General features: G+C 36.3%; 1 protein-coding gene across 4 annotated transcripts in view; it reads right to left on the reverse strand.

The window, feature by feature from the left end:
• Window positions 1-18,298: 18,298 nt before the first annotated feature.
• Window positions 18,299-27,620, reverse strand: part of PRR16 (proline rich 16) — a 173,142-nt gene continuing 163,820 nt past the window's right edge. For all 4 annotated transcript variants that reach the window (XM_084304973.1, XM_084304974.1, XM_084304976.1 and 1 more), the window contains one exon: window positions 18,299-21,090. The gene's annotated coding sequence lies outside the window, so the exon portion shown is untranslated. The remainder of the gene's footprint in view (window positions 21,091-27,620) is intronic.

The following is a 27,620-nucleotide window of genomic DNA, read 5'->3' on the forward strand; positions in this document are numbered from 1 at the left end:
AAAAAGATCAAACATTAAGTAAAAAAAATCTTGAACTAATGCCTGTTCTGCTTGGCTGGCTGAAAAGCAAATAATAATGGGAATGAAGGAATGAAGGGCCTTTGATTCTGTGGTCACAACCAGCTATCTGATTCATACTGATGCTGCCTGTAGCTGAACTTCTCTCCTATGCCCTCTCCCTCCTTGTACCTCATCCCCTTCCATCCTGGAATATAGAATATTGCCTAGGAGAGCCATCCAAAGCTCTCAGTACCCTTATGTTATTGATTTACAGGCAATATGCTTGGTCTGAAAGCAAAACAGAGCCAATGGCATTGCTTGTGGTTCATTCCTCAAACAATGCATTTCAGAATATTATATTTTAAATAATATTAAATATAAAAGTCTCAAAAGCAATATTTTTCACTGAAATACACTTCATTAATAAATATGAAAGAAGAAAAAATTCTCATTCTAGACTTTAACATTGTTTTAAAACTAATGATATCATTATGAGGCTTGTATGCTATTTTAACACAAAGAGCTGAAACTGCTACCTTCCAACACGTTAGTTCAGTCTCCTTGTAAGCTGGTGAAGTTGTTCATTGAGCTGGTCACATGAACACTTGAAGAACATCAACATTGACCTGAAACATATGAACATTCGGAAAAATTGACTTTAGATGCAATTTTCCAACTTAATGACTTAAGGAACAATCTACAGATACTTGAACTTGGGAATGAACAGTACTCTAGAAAAATTAGTGACTACTCAGGATTTGAATTTTGATCTCTTCTCCCAGGCAACAAGTGATAGAACAAGAGGAAATGGACTCAGGTTGTGCCAGGAGAAGTTTACATTGGATATTAGGAAAAAATTCTTCTCTGAAAGGGTTGTGATGCATTGGAACAGGCTGCCCAGGAAAGTGGTTGAGTATCCATCCCTGAAGGTGTTCAAAAGATGTGTAGATGTGATGCTTAGGGACATCGTTTAGTGGTGGACTTCACAGTGTTAAGTTAATTGTTAGACTAAATGATCTTAGATGTCATTTCCAATGTAAGTGATTCTATGGTTCTTTGAAACCATGCTGTGATCAAAGCTCAGTGGCCAAAAGGCTAAAAAGCCACAAAATCACATTATATGCTGCTACATGTTGACATTCAAATTAAATGGCATAGCCACTAATAGTTCACCACTCAGAGATAAAACAGGGGTGCAGAAATTTCTTCCTACCAAGAGTAATAGCCGTTGTGTCAGAGAGAACCGTTGCTGTAACTACAGAATCTGAAGTCTCTTTCCAAAGCATACTTACAAGCTGTCAGAAAAGGTATGTATTAGTATGAATCACTCACCCTTTCACAAGTCTGATAGCTGTTACATAGTGAAACAGGTGATTTATTATTTCTTTAAACATTTTGCCAATGACCTCTTCAGAATCTTCTATGCTCTAGCAGAAAATAGAAGCATTTTAAACACTGTCGTTTAAACACTGTCACACCCCAAAATGGGAGTGCAGAACATCATTTATTTATTTATTTTATTTATTTTGTAGCTGGGAACTGCAAAAGATTTTGTTTTATTATTATGATGATTATTATTATCTTTTTCTTTTTCAGTGGATTCATTTTCCATTTACACCTTCCAAATGGCTAGGCAATTTTTAACATGACATAGAATATTAGGCAAGTATTCAAAGTTATTTGAACTACTTTATAGTTCAGCAGCTATAATCCAAAAATGCCAGAATCTTTAACATTGCACAAAACAGCAGAAAATATGGTTCACTTCCTTGAGAAGATATTTAAAAACCAGTGCACTGCCTGAAAACAGAGTCTGATTTTTGTGCTCACACACCACAGTAACTGCCTCTGCCACTTTTCTTATTACAGTGGTGTGATATTATCTTGACTGAAATCTCACTGAAATGAGAGTTTTCATTACAACTTCATAATACACTTACTGCAAAGTCACATTATATTTACATTACACAATATATTACATTTTGATTTTTTTTTTCCTCTGTAGAGAGACAATGTAGTTGTATTAATAACCTGTTACAGAAATCAAGGGCTTAAAGCCAAAGAAAAGAAAGCCATTGATACTGTAGTGAAGATTTATGTAAGAGTAACATAACGGTATTTTAACATGAAATATACATGTTTTAACAGAAAGACGATGATGTCCTAGGTTAGTGGAGTAGTGTGTAAGAAATACTTTCCAACTGCACACAATATAATTTCAGTATTAATGTCACAGTCAGAGTACTTAAAAACACTTAGAGGAAAAACAAAACAAAACAAAACAAAGATCAGGAAATGAGAAAAAGAAAAGAAAAAGAGAGAAAAAAATAAAACACTCTAAACAATCTTAAGGAACGCTTTTTTCTGAGACAGGAAGGTGTGTGAGCCTTTTAGAGGTCTTTGTTAATAGCTTTCTGCAGCTAACAGATACTCAGTACTTGTTTGAACTTGTGTTTTCTTTCCTGAATTATTCAGCACAGGTGCAAGATGTTTTTGAATCTACTGTCATTAAAACACCACTAACTTTCAGGCCAATGAAGCTATTTGAACTACAATCTTTTTTGCTTACTATAGCCATCAAGAAAATTATCTTTCTGGGATTTACACTGCCGACAGTTGATGAAGGCCTTTGTAATAATTTGGCAAAATAGAGGATCCATGCCCTCCACTGCCAAGGTGGTGCAGCATTTGGGGCTGTAGCAGATTAACTCATTCAGTGTCAATGAAAATGGAAATTCTCATTTTCCTGATCCAAAAGAACAAATATTCATTTCCCTCACATTTAATTAAACATGGCTTTCTAGCTATAAATTGCTAGCAAGATAGAAAATCAAGGAGTGACTTTGAAAGTCTTCCAGAGAAAAAAAGGAGACTCACAAGATAGCCTATATTCATGCTAGTGGTCAAACAAACTTTACATGGGCTGTAAATTAAATTCCCAACCTGACTCTTATGTGTAGCTGGTATACTACATGCTGTAATTCTGCAGCTATCTGCTATTCTATTCTAGCTGCTATCTTGATTATAAAATTGTTGATTATAAAAAAATAAAATAAAATAAAAAATATAAAACAATTGATTATAGAAGGATTATAAAGTGCACTCTTTATGAAGAGCCTTTCACTTGATAAAGTTCAGCAATAACCCAGGGCTCAAATTTAATTATTTTGGAGACATTTTTTACCCAACAGGACTTGTAAAAATAATAATAAAAAAAATCTTACAAAGAATTGATTAGACAAAATCAAAAGGAAGGGTGGAAAAGAATGATTTTCTTGAAAAATTGTAAGTATGTAAAAATTCAAAATGTTCACAATAAAGTGAATTAAGGAAAAAAAAAAAAAGAAAAAAAAATGTACATCACACATATCACATCCTACATCAGAGAAGGACCTTGGTATTTTAATCCATGTTCCCATATGACTTGGTAAAAATAGTCTTGATATAATTAGTCTCCAAAATGTTTTCATGTACTAATGTACTTGTGGTGGTTTTACTGTGCTGGGCAGCTAAACCCCACAACTGCTCTCTCACTCCCCCTCTTTTTAGATGTACAGTACAGTACCATTAAGTTATTTTGATGTTAGGCTAACACAGAGCTCTGGAAGTGGAGAATTTATTCTTATGTTCATCAAATGTCTCATGCTCAAAACAAAACAAAACAAAACGAAACAAAAACAAAACGAAAAACAAACAGTAAAACAGTGTATATGGCAACTGGCTGTGATGGAGTTAGCTTTCCGCAGGGCAGACCGTACAGTTCTGTGCTTTGCACCAGGGGCTAGAACAGCCTGATATCACTGATGTTTTGCCTGCTGCTGAGCAGTGTTGGCACAACATCAAGGCTGGATCTTCAATTCCATCACAAGACCCGGGAAAGAGCTGGGGAGGTGAAAACTCCAGGCCAGCTGACCCAGGCTAACAAAAAGGGCATCCCATAATGCTCAGTGATAAAAGCTGAGGAAGGAAGAGAAGGAGGGAACTGTTGTTATGAAAACCTGTCTTCTCAAACAACCACTATATGTATGGAAGTCCTGCTTCTGAAGATGTGGCTGAATATCACTTGTTGATGGGAAGTAGAGAATTACCGTTTTCTCCTTTTACGTCTGCACAGCATGTACTTTTTAAAATTTATTATTTATTTATACATTTTTCTGCCATTTTCCTTTAATTACACTGCTTCTTATCTCAGTCCACGAGCATTTTTTCATCATATTTTCTTATCCTTTTCTTTTGAGGAGAGGAAGCTCAATTGTTGATCAGTGTGGAATCAACATATAGGGTTCATGTATAGGGTCAAATGTAAACAGTAAACCATAATGCCAATGTATATAGTTTCTTGAAGATGATACATATATGGTGACATGCTACTTAATGGTGCTATATAGCTGGAGGCCTTTTATGTTCATTGGAACGGCTGAAGTCAAATTACTTGTACAGCTGTGAAAAAAAATATTGAGCACGTGTTAAAGACTAAAGGAACATTAAATGACAGTAATAATAATAATAAGATAAAGTTAGAGTGGCTTTTCTTTGGCCCAATATTTCGTTACCTTCTTTCTTTACCTGAGCATGTGAGATTCAAAGTTTAAGCTGTTATACTTAAGATAGTTGGAGTCAGTACCTCTTGAACCTCTTCCCATGTAGCCATCTCTTCCCATGTTTCAGTGTGATGTAAAATGTAATTTTATTTGCAGGTAAGTGAGCAGTAGTGAGCAAAACAACCTTCTCTCTTATTTGACACATAAAAATACAGCTTTAGAGTTATATTACAAGAACAATAAATCACAACTATAATAAAATCTGGCATCTAGATGTCATTACAGGAAAGCTGAATATGAGAAAGCAATTAGTATTGATTTATTTCTGAACAGTAATGGCAAAGTCATCTTCATAAGTAAAATTCAATATATATTGCCTTCAGTATATACATAGCCCTACTGAGCTGAAACCAATAGTCTAGTTACTTAAGGTTACACGTTATGATATCAGACGTGTATATCTAGGCACAATACCAAACCAAACAGAACCATAATTATTTAGTTAGAAAAAGGAACCCAAGCCTTTACACAGACTTTGGGGTGTCATAGAGCTTTTCAGTAAGAAATAAGGGTCATGGTGTCATCAATGTGGTGTTTTTTGGTGGAACTGAGATTCAGAAAAAGTTCTGTTTGTGGCAGCAGGTTTATCTTCCTCTCCTGTCTCATCATTAACATTCTGAATGAAATCTATTAATTAGTTTTCTCACTTAGCCATATATTAATGCTTCCTAAGGTAGTCTTCATATTCTGTTTCTGAATGCCATCACTGTTCTCCCATTTAGTTTATTCCAAGAACACACCTCTATGCATGGAGTCAAAGGCATTATATTCAGAGTGTGAGAGGATATGTTCTTTAAATTTGCATTTGTTTTAGGCAGACTTAGATATTTTTGATCTACCTTAAATGAAAGCTGTTAGCAAACTGGACCAGTGAACAAAGTTATCCCAAATTAAAATAAAGGTCATGTTTTACTCAGTGAAAAAATAGTGATGGCACTGAGCCCTTACAATTTTCATCTAGAATATTTCTTTTCATAGGGAAAGCTGGAAAAGGGAAAACAGAGATGCAACAGTTATTTTCCTGTCTTTAAAACTCTTATGCACTAGACAGTCAGTCCACCGTACTGCCACAAGTTCACAGTACCCAGCTATGTACAATACATTAGCTTTATGAGGAAACTTATCATCATGAGGATAATAGACTGCTGTGGAAGTAATAAAAACAGTATTTCACAAAGAAAGCCAAATTTTACTACAATACACACACTCAAAGAATTGCTTAAAATAAAAGTCTGCCTCCTGAGAGCAGGGCCAAGTCACTGGGCAGGAAATTCCATCCAGTCTTTTCTTTCAAGAAGATTTGCTTTGTACAAAATTAATATACTCAAAGATATCCCTTCACCTAAGAAATAAACGTTTCTATGCTGTCTGACCACTTTTCTCAGAAAGCAAGGAAAAAATATATGAAAGCAAGGTTTCGAAATCCCAGATACAGGCATGGAAGTCCTGTATTTTCTTTGCAGAAAATAAAGTCTGCTTAGTTCTTAATAGAAAGAATTCTTCAGGAAAGTTCCTCTATTTTCAGAAAAACGTTTGAGAATTATCAGGCATTCCTTCCATCAGTATGTTGCAAAGGTACCTGCAAGGTGCACCCTTGGCAAATAAATGATCTGGGTAATGCTATCCCACCTGTTAAGTGAAGAATGTAAGGGTTAAGCAGTATGCATTAATCTGTTAAATAACTTGTTAACTAATTCACCTGTTAAACTAAACTGAACTTGTTAAATAGCCAGGAGATTAAATGGTAAGGAGGGGATTAGAGACTTTAGACATAAAGAAGGAGTCAGCCTGAAAAAAAGTATATGAAAGCATGAAGATTTACAATGGGAGGGAGAGACTTTGGAATGAAAACAGCAGCCATCAAAACCATCTGGCACTGCCAGAAGTCTCCCTGCAGCACCATGGCTAGGCAGAGCAGTGCAGAGTGCAGCTCACAGGGACACCCCACTGGGTAGATGAATGTGAACTCCCCATGAACTACACAAATTCCATTCACCCCTATGACTGCAGCATTTCTGTTGAAACAGAACTCGTCAATTCTCACTTCTGTGTTCCCATTCTGACTCAACCATTTTCTACATCCTACATTCATTCATGAAGACACACATTTCTCAGACTAGAGAAGTTTCTGTCTCTGGAAAACTCTGGTTGCCAAATACATCATTTTCAACAATGTCCTCATATTTATCATTCTGAAATACTGTTAAACATTTTGCATTTGAATATAGCCTGGTTTCTTCTAAATGATTTATGGGTTTTCTTGAGGTTCTTGGATTCCAGTATGTGAGACATAGGAAAACATGTTCTGGACAAACTTTGGGTGTGGATCTAAGGGCACAGGAGTCTTTTGTATGTAAGATATTAGGTTTATTTGTGTGTTTGATTGAACTTTTTTAGCCTCTGAAGTTGCTGAAAGTGATAAAGACATATTTCCTTTTTATCCATAATCACTATCTATCAGAAAATTACACTTTCTGGCAGGAAAACAGTTGATTTCTGGTGAAGACATAAATCATTGTTAGTTTTAATGAAAGACCTAAGAAACAGTGTTGGTACTCCAAGGCTCATCTAGCTGTCATTATTCTTCTGTGTTTTTTTGAAAGTCCAATTTTTGACATAATTTAGGGTTGTGAGAGTCTGGGGGAAGGAAAAATAAATAAATAAATAAATAAAATAGGTATCCTCTAAGGACCTCAGGCCCTGCTGCCATAGCTATTCACCGGTATATAGTAGCACAGATTTGCAGGCAGCTGAATATGAAAAAAATATACAAAATTAAAGGCCACTGAAGCAAATAAGTTCTCAGTCCCCACGCTTTCTTTAAGGGATGTTACAATACTTTCACGAGACTGGCATTTTGCCATTCTTGAAAGTAAAATGTTCTTTATATGTTCAAAAAATACATTTTCATTTTTGTTATATTTGCCACTTAGAACATTTTAGTTAGAACATTTAGAACCTTTACCAGTGCTACAAAAATGTCTCTCTCTGCGTGGTTTTTGTATGTCATTAGCTTACTAACCACATTCCTCCAAAAAGCATCATTATCTTTGAAGAAGCTATTAGGGATTCAAAGGAGTAGAAGGCCAAGAATTCAGTGCTTCACAGTTATACTGAGACTCTTAATTCTAACTGAGGTTAAGCATATTCTGTCTTCAGATGATCACGGTTATAGGCACTCTCTGAGAAGTACTTATTCTGAAACTGCAGTCTGATGAAGGCCCAGAAAATAACCTTGGCATAATTTGCAGGTTGGATATTGGAAATAGACAAAAAAGTATAACTTTTTATAAATAAAGGAAAACCATACCAACTTTTATACACTTCAAGATTATTGATTCATTAATGTTGCCTGAGGAATATACCTGACTGCAGTATGTATCATGTCTACTACTTGATTTCAATACTTCCTGTCATTCCATTCTTCAGCAAGATATTAGACAAAATGAATTGCCCTTGGCAGGATGACAATGAAGATAAATGTCAAACTGCTTAATCCAAAACTTAATAATAATAATAATAATAATAATAATAATAATAATAATAATAATAATAAAAGGTTCTAAACATGCAGACTCCATACCAGCAATCTTAGTGTGTCTTTAAGTATTATGTAATCTAAAGCATTCAGACATTAGAGTTGTATTTTTGCAGCTTTTATTCTAGCACATAATATATTTTATAGAAATATATAAACATATAGAATGATTAAATATCATTCCGGGTATTCAGTCAGTCTGGGACGGAGTTAACTTTCCTCACTGCATCCCATATAACACGGTGCTTTGCATGTGTAGCTAGAACAGTGTTGATGTCACACCAGTTGCTGAGTAGTGCTGGCACAGCATTGAGGCTGTCTCCAATTGCCCCCCCTATGGCCTGTAGACGGGGGTTAGGCAGGAGGGAACACAGCTGGGACAGCTAACCCAAAGTGACCAAAGAGATATTGGATATTATATGACATCTTGCTCACCAACAAAAGTTAAGAGAAAGGAGGAGTATGGGGTGTTGTCATTATGAAGGTATTTGCTTTCCAGAGAAATAGCTATTTGCACAGGGGGTCCACTTCCCAAGAAGTGGCTGGAAGCCACGCATTGATGGGAAGTAGACAACATAAATATAAATATAGTAGACAATATAGAATCCACTTTGTTTCCATGCATCACCTTTGATTTTCTTTCATTAAACTTTCATTAAATTGATTTTCTCAAGAAGTTTTTTTTGTTGTTGTTTTGTTAGTTAGCTTTTTGATTCTATTTTCTCCCTGTCCTGAGTAGGAGGGGGAGTGGTAAAGAAGTTTGGTGGAGAAGATAATTAAGAAGAGAATGGATAAATTGAGAGAGAGAGGTAGAGAATCTGAGATACGATTAATACCAAAACAGGAATATTAGACAAGAACTTATGTGGCTTATTAGCTGGTCCAAGTGACCTTTGTACCTGAGAACTTAATAATACTTCAGTGAATTAAATATTTTTGTTTGCTTGTTCTGGAGTATTAAAGCAGATTGTACATACCAGAATAAATGGTAGCTAGTAAATTCATAATATAATGTAAATCCATAATAGATAGAATTTCAAAACCAATTAAAAAAATACATCTCTCTGGTAAATGGTATCTATGAAGACAAAGCAGTACAGTAACTCACAGCAGGAGAACAGCAGGTGCTGTCTATAGTATTTTTTCCCAGTAGATTTCCTCCTACATCTATGTAAAAACACACCTTTATCAAAGACGTGAGTCCAGAGGGTACATGAATAGAATGTATTACCTCTGCCATTCATGCATTTGAAAACTCACTATGCTTTTTATGTTTCTGCCTGCAGCCCCAATATTTCTGTCCTTAGAGACATCATTAAATTGCATTTCCTGCTTAAGTCAAAATTAAGATATCATCCCTCAAGGATTACACTGGTGCCCATTTATATTAATGGGACTCTGAAAAGATTTTTTAGACTTTTTTTTTGCTTAGAAATATTAACACCTAAATTACATATTCTGAGTAATTGCCTTGGTCTTCATCCCCGCTTTGTCAGTAGGATACTCCCCCTTCCCTATATATTCTAGTTTATGCAGAACATTCTAGAAAAAAGACATATTAGATATTACTGCAGGCATGTAGAGATGATAAACTAATAATATTTATGAAAAGTTGTGAAGTTGATATGTTCTATTTATCTGGATAATTTTTTATTCTTATACTATCTGTGTGGTTTCTATTACTAAGCTGATCACAGCAAATACAACAAGGACATACTAGAATGTTTTAGAAAGAGCCATAATGATAAATGATTTTTTTTCCTTTGCTCATAAAAGTCCTAGTAAAAAACAGATTATCTGTTACTTTTACTGTTCATGCTCAATGAATCCATTCATAAATTACTTAATTACTTTTAAATATGGCCATTAAATATTAGTCAAAACTTATTTCACCAACCTTCTTGAATAAAGAGGACTTCTGTCATTTTTCATATCTTACACTACTAAGATTGTTACTCATGTAGCTTCAGTTAACTTAAGTGTCTAATCTAGATCATTTTCATACTTCATGCCAGTAGAAGGAAATACATCCAGAAAATAATTCTAATTCTCACACAATACATAATGAGAAATAAATATTATTTATTCTCAACCCCTCTCCCACTCACAATTCACTGAGACTTCCAGGAATCAGCTAGCCTGGTTCTTCCTTAATTCAGGACTTATCATACAAATGGCGAATTATTATTCATTTTCCTGTTGACTAAAATAGAACAATATGGCCAAGGAGAGAAAGTCTTATTTTATTTAAGTAAATCCTTTTGCTTTTTACTGGCAACAGAAAGTAGAATTAAAGTGAGAACAAACTATCAAAAAAGAACATACATACTTATTTTTACCCTGCTACATACCCAGATTAAGTAGAAGTGATAACAAAGTCCTAAGCAATTTAATTTTTTTCTGCCCTTCTTAATGATTTTGTCCACACAGATAACAATCTACTTTCCTGTGTATATGGGCTGAGGACAAATGAATTAAAAGCAAATCCAGATAGTGTGTTTAAAGGGGTTCTGTTGGCATGACAGACTCTTTTGGTCTCAAATTTTTTTTCAGCAGACCTTTCAATACTTAGTGTTTGCAAATTTCACATTCTTGTAAGCTTTTCTACAGTGTTTTGACAATCTTTACAAATTTTGTAAGATCTGACAACCAAGTATTTTCTGCTTGGGTCACCCTATGGTAGCATTACCCTCTTTGGTAATATCCATGTATACCATAACGAACACCACACAGCTCTCTGAAATCCTGACAAGTACATCAAAAGTATAACTTATACATTTACTCTTGGGCTCTCACTCACTTTCCTTTACCGTGTTGCTTGCTCCCAATTGATGGCAGTATTAGTAATACTCAAATTCACAGCCTCATATTCTATTTGAAAACTTCTTCCCCATTTATAAGAAGGTCATCGAGGTCACTCCCCTGCCTCTGTGCTTGAACAAAAATGCATTAATCTTTCCTGTCGGATTTCTGTATACTTCAAGATGTCAAGATTAAGACTATAAGACCTATTACAATGTTTTTTCTGTCCCAAGCTTTCTCCTCACATCCAGGTTGAACAGGTTCTTGACACCATTTAGAAATTACTTCTTGTCCTGCTCAGTTCCATAGGGTTGCTCATTCCACTGGACTTGACTACTTGTCTTCACAAAATACATGGGTAAAGACTACAAAGAACCACAGCTGTAACAGTGACACACACAATTATTCAATATTATATTTATTAAATTAGAATAAATAGAAGTGATTTACTGACTTTGTCATCTACAAAAGTTAAAAAATATTTCTTTGAAAAGAGTATATATATTTATTGTTGCATAACCTATTAATCATTACTGCAAAATCTCTTTAAATGGAATCAAATAATGATGGAGAGACCTGGGAGTGCTGGTGGACAGCAGGCTGACCACGAGCCAGCAATGTGACCTTTCTGCCAAGAAGGTGAACAGTATCCTGGTCTGTATTTGGAAGAGCGTTGCCAGCAGGTCAAGGGAGATGATCCCGCCTCTCTGCTCAGCCCTGCTGAGGTCATACCTGCTGTATTGTGTCCAGTTCTGGGCTCCACAGTGCAAGAGGGTTGTAGAACTACATCCCTACAAGAGAGATAGAGAGCTACAAAGATGTTGGAAGGGAGCACCTGTCATACAAGGACAGGCTGAAAGAACTGGATCTATTTAGCCTGGAAAAGAGACTACTGAGGCGAGACCTCATAGATCTGTATAAATATCTGAGGGGAGGGTGTCAAGAGGATGGAACCAGTCTCTTTTCAGTTGTGTCCAGAGACAGGACAAGAGTTAATGGGCACAAACTGAAGCACAGGAGGTTCTGCCTGAACCAGTGCATTGAAAAGATAATTTTAACTGGGACTATGACCTCAGTGCCAGGGGAGCTTATGGAGCAGATTATCTTGAGAGTCATCATGTGGCACTTGCAGGGCAAGCAGGTGATCAGGCCCAGGCAGCATGGGTTTATGAAAGGCAGGTCCTGCTTGACGAACCTGATCTCCTTCTATGACAGAGTGACGCGCTGGGTGGATGAGGGAAAGGCTGTGGATGTGGTCTACCTTGACTTCAGCAAGGCTTTTGACACCGTCTCCCACAGCATTCTCCTCAAGAAACTGTCTGCTCTTGGCTTGGACTGGCACACGATTCGTTGGGTTAGAAACTGGCTGGATAGCCGGGCCCAAAGAGTCGTGGTGAATGGAGTCAAGTCCAGTTGGAGGCAGGTTACTAGTGGCGTTCCCCAGGGCTCAGTGCTGGCGCCGGCCCACTTTAATATCTTCATCGACGATCTGGACGAGGGCATTGAGTGCACCCTCAGTACGTTCGCAGATGACACCAAGTTAGGTGTGTGTGTCGATCTGCTCAAGGGAAGGAAGGCTCTGCAAGAGGATCTGGATAGGCTGCACCGATGGGCTGAGGTCAACTGCATGAAATTCAACAAGGACAAGTGCTGGGTCCTCCACCTGGGGTGCAATAACCCCAAGCAGAGCTACAGGCTGGGAGATGAGTGGTTGGAGAGCTGCCAGGCAGAGAAGGACCTGGGAGTGATGGTTGATAGTTGGCTGAATATGAGCCAGCAGTGTGCTCAGGCAGCCAAGAAGGCCAACAGCATCCTGGCTTGCATAAGAAACAGCGTGGCCAGCAGGGCTAGGGAGCTGATCTTCCCCCTGTACTCTGCTCTGGTGAGGCCGCACCTCGAGTAGTGTGTTCAGTTTTGGGCCCCTCGCTACAAGGACATCGAGGTGCTTGAGCGGGTCCAGAGAAGGGTGACGAAGCTGGTGAGGGGCCTGGAGAACAAATCCTATGAGGAGCGGCTGAGGGAGCTGGACTTGTTCAGCCTGGAGAAGAGGAGGCTCAGGGGCGACCTTATTGCTCTCTACAGCTACCTTAAAGGAGGCTGTAGAGAGGTGGGGGTTGGCCTGTTCTCCCACGTGCCTGGTGACAGGACGAGGGGGAATGGGCTTAAGTTGAGCCAGGGGAGTTTTAGGTTAGATGTTAGGAAGAACTTCTTCACTGAAAGGGTTGTGAGGCATTGGAACAGGCTGCCCAGGGAAGTGTTGGGGTCACAAGTCTTCAAAAGACGTTTAGATGTAGAGCTTAGGGATATGGTTTAGTGGGGACTGTTAGCGTTAGGTCAGAGATTGGACTCGATGATCTTGAGGTCTCTTCCAACCTAGAAATTCCGTGATTCTGTGATAACTCGAGAAACATGAAAAGCCTAGATAAAGCTTACACTATAAGTAACAGATTTGTCATATGCACAGCTGATGTTACTTTAGTGGAAGGATAAAAAACTCTTTCAATATTCAAATGCAGAAAACTAAAGGGATTTTGTCCAATCAAAGTGAGTCTCAGGATTAAATTGGAAGTTCCCAATTCCAATTATTCAAATGATTTCCATTCACAACATATAGCGCAACTGCATTTATCAGTAGAGTATTTTTTTTCCAGGTATAAAAATTAAGGAAATATATAGAGGACAAGTTTACTTTTAAGTAAACATATATAATCAGCACTAATCAAGAGATCATAAATTATAGCAACACAGAAACATGTTTCTTTCCAAAGTATGCATCTCCATGTCTTTCACTCTTCTTGGCATTCTTCTTCTACTACACATGCCTATCAGTGCCTAAACATGGTAATGCACAAACACAGGTGAATTTTTCATTATGGCATGATTTTCAGAAGAAAATCCCTTACTTTTTTTAGACATTTTTGTAGTCCTTTCTGTATGATCATTCTTGGAGAGTTTTGTTGATTTGTTTGGAGTAATAACAGTGCCTCTATAAAGTACACAATAAACTTTATAAGTAGAGATTTTTCTGACCGTAAGTGTTTCAGTGACTTCAAAGTTTTTCAATTTAAGTTAGCAGTATAACTGTGCTACAAACCAGCTGACAATGATCAAAGGCATGCATGTAGAAATGCTTCTTCCAGATAGCCTTCCTGCCACCAATGGTTCATAGCTCATGGCTGAGCCAGAAATACTATCATTTTAAATAGCAACTCTTGATGCCTATTTTCTTTCTGTTCCTCTTAGCCTCTCCTGAGTCCCATATGCATATGCAATATGCTAAGCAACAGTTCCCCAGTTTCACACCACATTGCTTAAATAACTTCTTTTTCTGTTGTCATCTTGCTTGTTGTGAGCTTTTTTGGTACCCCCTAGAACTAGACACTTTATACCACTCATAATTTTATTGATCTCTGTTGTACTTCCCTTTCATGCTTCTCCTGTGATGTGAAGAATCATTGTCTGCTTCCACTTCTTGGACAGAATAATCTCCTGCCCGCTGACTATCATTTTCACCCATTCACGGAAGCTCTTTCAGCTTGATTACATTCTTAGTTTTGTTGTTGTTGTTGTTGTTGTTTTTTTCCCCTATCTCCAGATGGGGATCAAAACTACAAACTTTATTTAAAAGGTTAAATACCATGGCCTAGCATACATCTATATTGATGCAGTGATGCTCACTTCTTTACTCTGTCACTTGCCTAATAATTCTCAACTGCATACTTGCATTTTTTGACCTGCTAAGCACAGGACTAGTATTTTCATAGAAATATTTAACTGAAAAATATCAAGATAAGTGAAATATTACGTTAAATAAAATGTCACTTGTTATGTTTACCTTCACTTAATTTCATTTGCTATTTTAATAAACAGTCAAATCACACATATTTAATAACTTAGTACGATCAGCAAATTTATGAAATAACTATTTATTACATTTCCAGCATGTTCACATGCTCACATACATTTTGAGGAGCATAGATCCCAGTACATGCTCCACGAGACTTCATTGGTGGCTTCTTTCTGCTGTGAAAACTGACCGTTAAAACCACCCTTCCCTCTGATACTTTAGCTAGTTTTTTTAAGATTGTAAGAACTTTCTTAGCCACTGCTAAGACAGCCTTAAACATTCTTTTCTCAAGAGTGTTTGGTGACTCTGATACTGTTAACCACCTTCTGATCCTTTTTTAAAGATCCGTTTTTGTAGTTCCTACTAATTTGCCCATTACAGTCTTACTGGTCTATTTTCTTCTCTTAACCTCTCATAGATTCATTTTAAAGTTATCAACATTATTTACAATCTCACATCTCAAAAAAAACATCAAAGGTTTTAAACATGAATTTCACACACCACAGCTACCATTTTAAATATTTCACCCCTGAGTACTTTTAAAAATCCTGGGTGGGTGCCATCTGTTTTTGATATTTTCTACATTTTGTTTTCTACCACCACTGAATGACTTCAGATGAGTTCCATCATGGAGAAAAAGTCCTGTGTGACAGTCTCTCCAAATCCTCCTACAGGGAAAGCAGAAGTAAAAGATTAAAACAATTTTGTTGTTATAACTCTTCTCAGTGTTTCTCTTTCCCTTGAATATCTTTTGGCATGACAGACTCTCCGCCAGACTCCCTGCTGCTTATAATTTAGAAAAAGCATTTCTTAACTTTCAAGTTTCTTGCAACTATTTTGGTTAACTCTCTTGTGTATCTTTAGGTTAATACTCTCATGTATCTTGCAATTATTTTGATATGCCTTGCTCTGGATTTTATTTTAATATTTAGTATTAACAAATTTACAGTCCTTTCTATTCTCTTCATAAGTCTTCAAGTTCCTGAAGGATGCCTTCTTGCCTTTAGCAGTCTCTGATATCATGCTGCCTAGCCTTGCAGGCTCCTTCTTGCCCTTTCTCAAGCCTTTCTGACTAAGCAGGAAATATTTGTTCTCTGCCTTCAATGAAATATCTTAATTAGCATCTGTGCCATCTGCCATGACATAACTCTTAATGATTTCTTCCAGATTCTTCCTTAGCAGGAGTCCTTGTTTGTATGTAACTCTATTTTCTGAAGTTGAACACAACTACTGAGAGATTTACTGGCTTCTGCAGTCCTGCAAGGATATTGAATCTAGAGAGAACTTCAGCTAAAATATTTTGCACCACATCCACCTAGCTTTTGCTGCTTTGTTCATGGGATCCTTAACTATCCAATCCATTAAAAAAATCAATAAGATAGTCTCTGCAGCTTTCTAGGAAAACTTATATTTTCTTTAGTGTATTTGTTACTCTCTTCAGTCTAATTTTCTTTGTAAGACTCAATCTTCTCCTTACAACATGTTTCTATAATTTCTCCCCAGTAGGTGTACCCCCCACATGCCCTGCTTCACTTACTGCCTTTTTTCCACTCTTAGATTCACTTTTGATCTCAATTTAAAAGTGAACTTTTCTTTACAGCCTCCTGCGTTCTTGAGGTCTCTTTTGTTTCTCTTCAGGACATACTTTCTCCTTGCAGCATTTTTGCAGTTATATGTGAAAATATTCCCCCTCAGTTACTCTATAAAACAGAAAGAGTCTCTGAAGAGATCCTAGTCTGCTGCAACATTGCTGTCAAACACCTGCTGAGGACATCTGTTAAATAAGTCACTCTTAAACCCACAAAAGAGCAATGGTACTTAATACCAGACAACATAAACTGAGCTTTATCTCTCAGTCACTCCATAATTTCAGTTACGAGGTTTACACTCACAGTGTCTTTCCTGATACCTTTGAAAGTTTGCCTAGGGGTCTCCTGCCTCCTATTCTTCCGTCAGAGGCACCCAAAGGACTTCTGTCCCCTGTCTCCTCCTCACTGCTGGTATGCTTCCTGTGCAGCTGTCTCTGGTTGGCTTCTGGGTCTACCAGGTGCATGAGTAACCCATGTGTGGAAACAGACACCTACCTTCAATAGGAGCACCAGGGTAGCATCATACCTTTCCATCCCCAGACACCATAACTGGCACAGCTAAACTATCCTGTGGACAGGATTATTTGAAAAGTCATTGGAGAGCTTCAGTGTGAACTGAGAATGTATTCCCTAGTAGTAACAAATCTGTCCCTTGGGAATATTCTTGCCATGTGACACTTGGGGCAACTGCTTAAATGAGAGGGCACTTTAAAATCATCCTGATCATCAGCAGACTTATGCAGTCTTTTGCTTCAGCTTTATGAAACAGCTACTTTAACATCTCTGTTTCTCTCATGAAACAAAGGAAATTGACAATGGTCCTTGTGTATAAAAAAGTTCATTAACTGAATTTTCTGTCTTCTGGACACACCCAGAATTGTGTCAGCTTTTTGTTTCATAAGCTTCATCATTTCAAGCACATTGGTTTCTTAGCTTTTCAGATGCCAAATAAAGAAACGTCACTGTATTGTACAAGCAGTTCTGCAGATATTATATACATAATGCTAAACAAAACAAAACAAAACATAAAACAACAACAACAAAAGATCCTGGTACTTAAAATGTGTCTTTATAACATTGCCTTCATTGAAAACATTCTGCTGTTTTTGTCAAAATGTTTAGCCTAAGATAATGGGAAAAATAACATTTTTGGCTTTCATGGCATCAGTATGCAGAATTAGATAATTGTCTCCTCTGGTTTAAAAATATATGAAAAAAAAAAAAACTTCAGTTCTAATTATTTGCAAACACTGAAGAAAATCGGATAAAAAAATAATAATCTGAAATCCCAGTAACATTTTATTTTCCTGTGTTGAACTGTTATCTCAGAGGAACATCTGCATAATATGTAGACATCAGCTCAATGTATATCACAATACCGAATACCTACCTCAAGACTTAAAAATTTAATTCTAAAATGTCAAGGAATCTAGGTTTACCTCAGCCCCACTGCTGGCAAAATAAGACACAATATGTGTATTCTCATGTGCATGTGTATATGCACTGAAATTTGCTGTCCAGCAGGAAACCCCCAGTTAACTTGGAGTTGTAAACTACAGTTGTAAACTACTAAAATCATGGATGAAAAACATGATTTGCAGTGTCTTCTGACAACTATATATGCTTCAGTCCACATCTCATATATTTATCATTTTTGCATTGCACACATAGTATAAAACCTGTCTGAGGTTACTATTTTTCATCTGTTGCTTTTTTCTGAAGAAAATTTTACACTGTTTCAGGTGATGTGTGTAATAACATTTTCACACAGGAGCTGATCTAGAACTTAGCACAGCAGAAAAGTATTAGCAAGTAGTAATTAATTATTTCATGAGACTTTTATTGGGCTATTTTCAAATATAGATGAATGCATTCTGTTCACAAAAAAAAAAAATAATAATAAAAATAAAAAAGAGATTTTCCAAATATTATTAGATGATAATGAAAGTGCTCAAATTATCATTCTGAAATTTTCTTACTATTTTGATAATGTCCCTTCATTAAACAACTCTGAATATTAGTCTGAAGGAGTAAGATCCCCAGTTTTAAAACACAGGCTATCCAAAGAGTGTACATAATGAAACCCATGCAAGCTGTGCATCCAAATACATGACTCTGATGACAAATAAGTAAAGTCATATTTAAATGCTTTTAAGCAAACCGTAAGATAAAATATGTGGGAAAAACAAACAAACAAACAAACAAAAAACACCAATCATCATTCTTTAGCAGATACAAAGGTTTCATTTATCAACTGCACCAGTGGAAATTGACCTCTAGCTTTCCATGAAAAAGAGAGTCAAACCATGAGATGATTCCGAGTTTTGCCCAGTAAGTTAGACTAATATTCTCTTAATTAATTCATTTTTTTAATTCACAAAAAACTGTAAATCTATTTATGGCTTCAGAGTCACAAGCAAAGACAGCACTCAAGTCTTTTTCCAAAATATACAACATGAGCATCTCCTGCAATAACAGGACTTGGGGCACTTACTTCAGCAGAGCTGGCATTCATCAGCAGGTAGGGATGCGCATGCGTGCACACACACAAACACACGCATACACTTGTTAGTACACTAGAGCAGAGCAATACATTTTTAAAACATCTGCCTATTACAAGGTTAACCCACAGGTGAAAAATGGCTTGGATTTTCCATTTGTTGTTGTTTTTGAAAGAACGTTTTTCTCTTAGTGAGCACTTAATAGGTTTCAAAAAGCAATGGAATTAAAGAAAAAACAAAACAACAATAACAACAACAAAAAACCTCTTCAGCTTTATAAATCGGATACACAAGACTTGATTTAAGATGAATGCTTTAAGAGAATAGGGAATCACGTTTTACTTTTCTCTTAAAATTACACACAGGCTAATGGACTAAGGAAAAAGGAAAATATTTTTATTCAAAAGAGTGCTAGCATTGAAATCTTCAATAACTTGATAACAAATCACTGCAGTAGATGAATAAAAATAACTGTTCTTAACTGTAAACTGTAGACTGTTCTAAGGAACAACCTCTTATCCTATAACTTCTCATTTTTTTGTGATCAAATGGTATCATCTTCATGGCCTTTTCAGTATACTAACACATACAAACAAACAAATAAAAAAAAATCAACAACAAAAATAGTTTTTGAATAATATGAGAAAGTTGATAAAAGATTTCTGTGTAATTTGGGAAACTACTATTATTAGACTACATTCCTTTCATTTAAACATCCAGATTTTACTTGCTAAAACTTACTGATAATAAAAAATTTATCCCATTATATATTTAGATTTCTTCATGTGGATATTAAAATAAACTATGTTCTGAAATTAAGAGTTAAAATACCTCCTCTTGTTTACCATACATATTTGCCGGTATAAATATACTTCATCATTTTACAAATTACAATATTTATATTAAAGCTTTTGGTCAGCAAATCATTACAGCTTAACATGAATGAATGATTTCTGTGTTCTGGTTCTGTCTTTAAATCATATTTTGAAGATAATGAAAATCAGCCAAAATAAGTGACTGCAAATAATATAAACAAGACATTTATTTAGAAAAATAAACTGAGAATGTTGCTTGTCTGTTCAATTTCTCCATGAAGTATAGACAAATGGTTAGAAAAAAAATTATGTCAAATACATATTACAAATGACTTCTTTTCTTTAACAGTAACTGGGACTATAATGTCAGTGTTCAACAGGAACGGTTTGGGTGTATACTTCAATAGATTAAATTTCTTGGCTGCTAATATGATAAAAAATGGATGGTATTAAAAAAGATTATATCCCCTTTTTAAACACACCTTATAATATTGATGCTTTTTCATATATATACATATATATATATATGTATGTATATGTATGTATTTATTTAAACCTAAGAAAGGACCATAGTCCTTTCAGTGAAGAGATCCCCATAGTGAAAGCGCGCACAAATGTTTTTCTTCAGTTCTAACTTTTATATTCCTTTTGAAGCCCCAGCAAAATATAGCTTGTTGTGGTCAAAAATCTCCTGGGGCTGTCTGTGCAAACAGTGGCACACGTCATTACCCTGAATGGAGGTGACAGTGCAAATACTAGAAGTGCATTGAGATGCAATCTCTAACAGCTGAACTTCTTCAAAGTTGGATGGAGGACAGGAGACAGCATCCTTTTAAGCAATTTAACATCACTGATGCCCTGTTCCTGTATGGCTTTGAATATGTACAAGGGATGACAGAGATCTTCTTTCCCCATAGACAGTAACATTCCTCTGTTGCAGTAAATGCATTCATATCCTGCTATCACCTAAGTGCTTCATTTCTCCTTTTGGCTACATATTGAAATATTTTTGGATGCTGGCTTGACCCATGAAAAACTCATCGTTTGTTACTCTGGTTGCTCAGCACAGAACTCAAGTGTCAGGCTTGGAGAGCAGTTTCTGAAATGGGGCAAGATTTTTAGTCCTCTATATTCTTCTTTTCCACTAACTGGAATTTAAGGCTGTGGCTTTTGCCAGGACTCAGCTTGCAGCCCTCTGATCTGAGACAGTTGACTCAATACAGATTACACTCGTGATTCATTGTGCTCTGACTTGAAGGGCTTTCCCATGCTCCATGGAAGGTCAGGTTCCTGATTACTTTTCAGATCTGGCGTGCAAGAAGTCACAATGATGAATTTGATATGCAAGAAATTAACTGACATGCCTCCAGATAGATATTCCTTCAAGCCTGAAGGTGCTGTGAAAAAGAAAAGAAGACAAGGACAAAGTTATAAAAATGTTACTTTAAATGGATAAAGTTAGTAGTAAACAAAGCAGAAGTTTGAACAATCATTCCATTCTTCATGTAAACAAGAGTTGAAAGAATTTTGGTATTCCGAACCTTGAGCTTTTATAGTTGTACTTTATTACTGATACATGCTTTAGTTCTCTGCCAGGGCAAATGGGCTTAGTTCACTGGTATCTTTGGAATCACATTAGATTATGACACTTGAGAAACTGATCATTACTGTCCGAGCTCCTGGGTTGTATACAGGTCTTAAAGTGATGAGTTTTTAGGTGCTAATCTCCCTAAAACACCAACTCAGTTTAACAATATGCCTACAGGCATAAAATGAAATGAACTCAAGATTTTAATAAGCAAAGAGCAAAACATTTATGTATTTGAGGAACTTCTAGAATTGAAGCTTAATTGAACCTGAAAATCTGGATTATAGTCCCTGTTCTCAAATTAAGTAGGAAGCACATCTCATCAGGAGCTTCTCAACCTGACAGACAAGTTTCCTAATCACTAAAATACTATGCAGTATTTTGTATTGGATCTTAAATGTTTCCTTTTGTGACACAGTTGTAATTTGCATAAAGCACTAAAATAGTCCTCGAGGCAGTATAAGAGAATAATGCTCCAACTCAGTGCTGAGATTCCCTGTCTTATTTTGTTTACTTACTTTATTTATTAGACAAGATAAAGCAGCATGTGAAAATGAGAACACGGAATACTTACCTTCTGATAGCTAGGGCATTAGCTTGGGTTACCATTATAAACTAACATTTCCTGAAAAAGAGAATAAGAACTTCCTCTTCCAGTGTTGGTAATTTACAGCTAGAGCTGCCCTACTGCAAGAAGAGAAATTACTTCTTTGCCATTAGTCTTATAAACCTAGCCCTTCATTAACATTTCCTCTTCTTCATAATGACTGGACAGTTTCCTTTGTTCAGCATGGGAGAAAAAAAAAAAAAAAAAAGAGAGAGAGAGAAAAATGATGAGGAGAGGAGACTCGAGGAGACTCGAGGAGAGGAGACTCAAGGAGAGGAGAGGAGAGGAGACTCGAGGAGAGGAGAGGAGACTCGAGGAGAGGAGACTCGAGGAGACTCGAGGAGAGGAGACGAGGAGAGGAGACTCGAGGAGAGGAGACTCAAGGAGAGGAGAGGAGACTCGAGGAGAGGAGACTCGAGGAGACTCGAGGAGAGGAGACTCGAGGAGAGGAGACTCGAGGAGACTCAAGGAGAGGAGAGGAGACTCGAGGAGACTCGAGGAGACTCGAGGAGAGGAGACTCGAGGAGACTCGAGGAGAGGAGACTCGAGGAGAGGAGACTCGAGGAGACTCGAGGAGAGGAGACTCGAGGAGAGGAGACTCGAGGAGAGGAGACTCGAGGAGACTCGAGGAGAGGAGAGGAGACTCGAGGAGACTCGAGGAGACTCGAGGAGAGGAGACTCGAGGAGACTCGAGGAGACTCGAGGAGAGGAGACTCGAGGAGAGGAGACTCGAGGAGACTCGAGGAGAGGAGACTCGAGGAGAGGAGACTCGAGGAGACTCGAGGAGACTCGAGGAGACTCGAGGAGAGGAGACTCGAGGAGACTCGAGGAGACTCGAGGAGAGGAGAGGAGAGGAGAGGAGAGGAGAGGAGAGGAGAGGAGAGGAGAGGAGAGGAGAGGAGAGGAGAGGAGAGGAGAGGAGAGGAGAGGAGAGGAGGAGAAGGAGTGTGAAGTTGGTGTCATATGAAACTTTTTTTTTTTTTTTCCCAAAACTAAAGTAAAATATAATTTGTTTAGAAAAAAGTCACTTTAAAGATTGCAACAACTACCCTATTTAGCCCAACAATCTAATAGACATGGTAGAACACATTTGTGACAAAACTGGATACAGGGGTGGAATTTTTTACTAATCAACTATTTTTGGTTTGGCTTACAGAAATCAGAAAGGTGAGTATCCTATATCTCTATTAGAAGTGTATTTTTTAACTGAGGACATTCTTCATATCACTGAAAACAAACAAAACATTTTCAGTTGTCACAATTTTTGTCTTCAATTACAACTCGGGAGAATGATTCATTAAAATATATATATATATATATATATATATATATATATATATATATATATATATATATATATATATATATATAAATGATGGTATTGCCCTAGAATTCTGCTTAATGCTCACGGAAAAGGATAGATATTGTACAACAACTTCACAAAAGTAAAAGTAATAATAATCAAAAAAGAAATATATACTGCAAATATTGTAATAAGTTAAACAAATATGTTCAGCAAGGACAAGTGCTGGATCCTGCACTTGGGGCACAACAACCCCATGCAATGCTGCAGGCTGGGGGAAGAGTGTCTGGAACGAAAAAAAGGGTCTGGAGGTATTGCTTGATAGCCAGCTGAATATGAGTCAGCAGTGTATTTGGGTGGCCAAGAAGCATCCTGGCTTGTATCAGATATGGTGTGGCCACCAGGACTATGGAAGTGATTATCCTGTACTCAGCACTGATGAAGCTACACCTCAAATGCCATACTCAGTTTTGGGCCCCTCACTGCAAGATGGACTTTAAAGTGCTGGAGCGTGTACAAAGAAGGGCAACGAAGCTGGTGAAGGGTCTAGAAAACTTCTTGTGAAGAGCAGCTGAGGGTGCTGGGGTTGTTTAGCTTTGAGAAAAGAAGGAGACCATATTGTACTTTGCAATTACCTTAAAAGGATGCTATACAGAGATGGGGATTGGGCTCTTCTCCCAAGCACCAAGTGATAAGACAAGGGAAAATGGCATCAAGTTGTACCAGGGGAGGCTTAGGCTGGATATTAAATTTCTTCACAGAAAGTGTTGTGTGGCATTGGAATAGGCTACCCTCCCAGTAGAGTTGAGTCACCCTCCCTGTAGATCTTCAAGAAATGTGTAGATATAGGATTTAGTGGCATGGATTAATTGTGGGCTTATCAGTACCAGGTTAAAGGCTGGACTAGATGATCTTAGAGGTCTCTTCCAACCTGAATGATTCTATGTTTCTATCTATAAATAGTGCTTATTCTCTGTCAGTAAACAGTTGTTCCTCAAATTTATTCTGAATGCAGAATATTTAAAAATACAATGTTGAATAGTTACCCTCATGAAAAGCAATAAATTATTTTTATTTTTCTCTGGCTTGAATATATGTTCATATGAACATATCCAGTATCATGACTACAAAACCAGTAAATAGTGTAGCAGCTACACTTGGATTCCTCTACCATCTCTCTAATTCAATCATCAACCCACACAAAATGATTTATTCCCAGTTGTATGACCATGACATCCACCTTTATTTCATCAATGCTCTGCCAAAGAAGAAAAATCTTCCTTTTGTTTCTTAATGATATCTCTGCTAAAAAGCACAAATTGCATTGCTGTGAAAAATGTGATATACCTCTTCACATTAAGTAAATAATTTGTTCAGATTAGAAGGTTAAGATTAAGCTTGCTAAATGATATTCTGTAAGTGGACAATGTGCATTAAAAACAGAAAAAGCAGTCCCTCTTCCCACCCCTCCCAATAATATAATAACACATCAATAGCTACAAATCATTGTCATACAGATGAAGAAGTGAGGAAAATAGGTAAGTCCTTGGAAAAATGTGTTCCAGTTTTTATTTCTTTAGATAGTAGTATTTTGACAGGGAAGATCTACATTCGAATAATGACATTTAATTCATCATTGTAAAACCCCTTCAACAGAGCCTGACTTGTCAATATCCTCATAGTGCAAAACTATTGTCCTTGCAAGGGAGCAAGGGTTCAGACAATCTACAGGAGACAGCTTTGTTCACTTACATTCACTCTCCTCCCCTTTCCTTAGTTTTTGTGACGTCACTGGATCAGTCTTCCTTCTACAGTATCAGTATTCAGTACCAAAAAAAAGAGACCCAAATAAATCAATGTCATTGTTTTCCCCATTCAAAATCACTTATCTACTATTCTTAATTATGTTTTACTTCTATGATTTTCTTATCACCAAACCATCTCTTTTTGTTTTCTCTCTGTTTGTCACACAGTTTTCTTGAGAACGAAAGTGGGTCTGGTCTACTCTACCAAGACATAGATTCATAGAATCACATCCTTTCATCCTTCTCCTCATTGTGGCAGTGACCACAGTGCCACTGCACAGAGTGCTATACAGAAGCTGCAGATGGAGAATATTAAGAAAAAAAGGCTACTAAAAAGATCTACCCTTTCACCCTAGTTCTATGAGATAGCTATGCATACACTGGTTATGAGTTGCACAATTGTTTACAGGTTTATCACAAAACAATAAAATTCTAAAAGAGAACATTTATTTAATCTTAGTTAAATAAACAAATTTAGTTTAAAAATACAGAGATAGTCAGGTTCAATTTAAAATATTTAAAGAATAATAAATATATGTTTATTTTATAGAGTTAGGAATATATCAAAAAAATTATATAGAAGACATTTATCAAATTTTAACTGACAAGTTCAATGGTGACTGCCAATGACTACAGAAAATGACATGGTAAGTGCAACTTTCTATGCTGCATCTACTCCCATTCATTAAGAAGAAGAAAAAAGAAGAGGAATCAGCTTCACATTCAATTGAGAGAGATGTACTTGATTAATACTTAGCTATACAAAACCCTAAATCATTTTAAAAGCCTGATAAAAGCACCTGAAATAGTAGCCTAATTAAAATATCCATTATTTGGACCATTTTAGCACAAACAGAATAATTTGGACATATGCTGTTAACTGGAGAAAGTATGCTGGCAGTCAGAGCACCAGTTAATCTGTTATTTGTATATAGAGTATGAGAAATATTACTAGTAAAAAAATAATAAAAAGTCACCTGATAATAAATCCTCCTAAACTTATTGCACATATTTTCTAGATGCTATTAAATAGTAGCAGTATCTATTTCATATCTATTTCAGCTACTCAGTTACACCTGAAAGATACAGAAATACTTACATTCAGATATAGACTACTTTATTGTTTTTGGTTGTTTTTTTTTGTTTGTTTGTTTGTTTTGTTTTGTTTTGTTTTGTTTTTTCCCCTGTGTTTTCTTAGTCCTTTCAAATCAGATGTATTACTATGCAACTTCTGTCAATTAAAGAAGGAATTATTGAAAGGCAAGGTGATGTTTTGGAGACCTTTTTTTTTGCTGCTGATGTCCAAGAAATGTTTACCATCCCTATATTTTTAGGAATAAATTTAAACCATGGATTTCAGAAGATAAGCATTTTCTGTCAGAAGCCAGAATATTTCAGATAAAAGTGACTACAGTAATTCTGTCAAGTGCAAGAACAATGTTTTTACCAAGCATTTTACTTCTCCGACGACGTTTTGGCTACATAAAGCCATATGGAACATACATGTAAACAGCGCGGAATGTTAACAAATCCACCACAATTAGAATTCTTCTAATTCTTCCTATTTTTTTCTCAGAACCTTCAATATACCAATTTCTGTGTGATAGCCTTATCCTGCTGTTTCAGTCTGTAAATACTTTATTTGCCAATGAGAAAACAAGAATTCCCAATTGCTTATTGGAGTTGTTTTTTTTTCTTAAAGATTTGAAGGAGATTGTAAATGGTGTGCAAATTTAAAATATCTAAAAATATATATTTTTAATCTTTTAGTTTACACATCGCAGTTTATTTATATTTTGACAGCATGTACTAGTTTCTACAGTAATATTATTCTTATCATCTTGTTAATCTTTCCTAATGTGATTAAGTTAATCATCAAATCCTCTGTTGTTCTACCCCTAGAGCTTTCTCTAAAAGGAGTCCTATATATAGCTCTCTAAATCTACTCCTAAATAGAGGTCTTCAAATTATGTCAGAGCATATGATGAAAATATTTATGAAATGCACTTTTTGAACTGAATGCATACTGCTTAAATAACATGTTTGTAGAAGTCTGTTTCCTATGAACTAAGGACCAAATTGCTGTATTGTTTTTCTTAAAATGTCCCAAACAGTTCAGATTTGAAAGAAGAAAGTTGTAGGACTTACAACAGGAAATTAATGCTTTTTTCTTGGTACTACGTGTTACCAACACAGCTGAAATCTAGGCAACTAAAGTTACTAGTGTATCTTGACACAGTAGAAGTCAATGTTTTACATTAGGAATTATCATTCTTAAAAATATAAAAATGCTGATGCCAAAATGTTAAAAGAAAGGAGTGGAAAACTGGTAAAACTCCTAATGACGTATTCTGGGAATATTTGGAATAAGTTTTAAATTTCCTCTGACTTTTTTTGTTTTCTGAGATATCTCTGTTCTGCATCTTTGACTATTTGAAACATTTTTATCACATCATTTTTCTATATACGACCCTTTTTATTTTCATTAAACTTTTTTGGTCACTCATCCTCTTACATGTTGGAAAATTGCGACAATATTTTAAAACATCTCTTATGATAGAATTGGTCATGCCACGGGAGAACACATGGCTGGGAAGCCTATTTCTCTTTTCATCAGTTGGATA

Source organism: Netta rufina (genome assembly GCF_964035555.1).
Source record: "Netta rufina genome assembly, chromosome: Z".
NCBI classification, from domain to species: Eukaryota; Metazoa; Chordata; class Aves; order Anseriformes; family Anatidae; genus Netta; species Netta rufina.